This window comes from Pteropus vampyrus, unplaced genomic scaffold, assembly GCF_000151845.1.
Source record: "Pteropus vampyrus isolate Shadow unplaced genomic scaffold, Pvam_2.0 Scaffold210, whole genome shotgun sequence".
NCBI classification, from domain to species: Eukaryota; Metazoa; Chordata; class Mammalia; order Chiroptera; family Pteropodidae; genus Pteropus; species Pteropus vampyrus.
Genome location: NW_011888991.1, coordinates 2,218,146 through 2,219,607, shown reverse-complemented (window position 1 = coordinate 2,219,607; position 1,462 = coordinate 2,218,146). Strand labels below are relative to the sequence as shown.

Here is a 1,462-nt window from a genome sequence, read left to right as displayed (position 1 = left end):
AGAGAGTAAGAAAAGTGGAGTTCAGGGGCAGATATAGATGTAGTTTAGCCTGTAAATAAGTACAAGCTAAAAGGAGTTGAAGGCCAAGTTTAAATCATGCTTGGGGAAGTTTCTCTAGTAGGATCCAGAAGGTTAGTGGAGAATTATTGAGGATTTTGTTTTTAAGGCATACATTAGTTTGGTAATCAATAAATATTTGCCTAGATTTTCCTTCCATGGCGTTTATTCAAAATACAGTTATTTTGAGATAGGTATTTCAAATACCTTTAGTGGTTTAACTGGCAGAGATTTCCAAAGATCCCAGTGTTCAAGTTGCATAGAATCTGTGTTCATGTTTTATGGTGTTTCTTTATTATACATGTAATGAGTCCCTAATTTATGCATGCACCATGCTAGTCACTGCTGGGGAGATACAAAAGCAATTCTTCAAGGCACTTTTGTTCTTGGAGGGCAATCAAGAAATATACACGTGAAAAATGTAGTAGTAATGAAGCACATGTGATTGTTAAATGTCTTATTCTTCTCTTCAATAGCTCTGAGGGGATGGCTTCTTGAATGAGGTATCTTGGGATAGACCTCAAAAGATGCATATGACAAAGTAAGAGTAATGAAATTGAGCATAGTAGGTGAGCATACTGTTAGCCAAGAGTGAAGTGGAGATATGCATGGTGGTCTGAGGGAGGACAAGTTGCCTCATCTGGTTGACACAATAAGTTGTATCTGGGAGCAGTGAGAGAGAGCATAAAACACCATCTTGGGGATGGATTATAAAGGATCTTAAAAGTTAGCCTGGCTTCTCCTCACCGAATACTGCCAACATGATGTTCAGGTGCTTTGTAGAGGTTAGCTGGGTGGCCTACATCTCCTTTGGGCCTCATACCAGGAAGCTAGTTGCCTTTGTAGATGTTATTGATCAGAAGAGGGCTGTGGTTGATGGACCTTGCACTCAGGGAGACAGGGTATGCCTTTCAAATGCATGCAGCTCACTGACTTCATCCTCAAGTTCCCACACAGTGTGCGTGAAGTATGTTCATCAGAAGTATGTTCAACCAGCCTGGCAGAAGGCAGATACCAAGACAAAATGGGCAGCCACAAGTTGGCCCAAGAAGATTGAAACCAGAGAAAAGAAAGCCAAGATGACAGATTTTGATTGTTACAAAGTCATGAAGGCAAAGAAAATGAGGAATTGAATAATCAAGCTTGAAGTTAGGAAGCTTCAAAAAGAAACTCTCCTGAAAGCTTCTCCTGAAACCTTTTCCCAAAAAAAGCGCGTGCTGCTAAAGGTGCAGCTGCAGTAGCTGCTGCAAAAGTTCTAGCAAAAAGATGACCGCAACAGGCAAGAAGGCTCCAGCCCAGAAGATTCTTGCCTGGAAAGCTGCAGGCCAGAAGGCAGCACCTCCAAAAGCTCAGAAGGGTCTGAAAGCTCCAGCCCAGAAAGCACCTGCTCTAAAGGCAAGAAAGC

At 41.9% G+C, this 1,462-nt stretch overlaps 1 pseudogene; it reads left to right on the top strand.

Annotated features, from left to right (window-relative positions):
• Positions 1 to 818: 818 nt before the first annotated feature.
• The window catches only part of LOC105300377, a 1,620-nt pseudogene continuing 976 nt past the window's right edge, over positions 819 to 1,462 (top strand).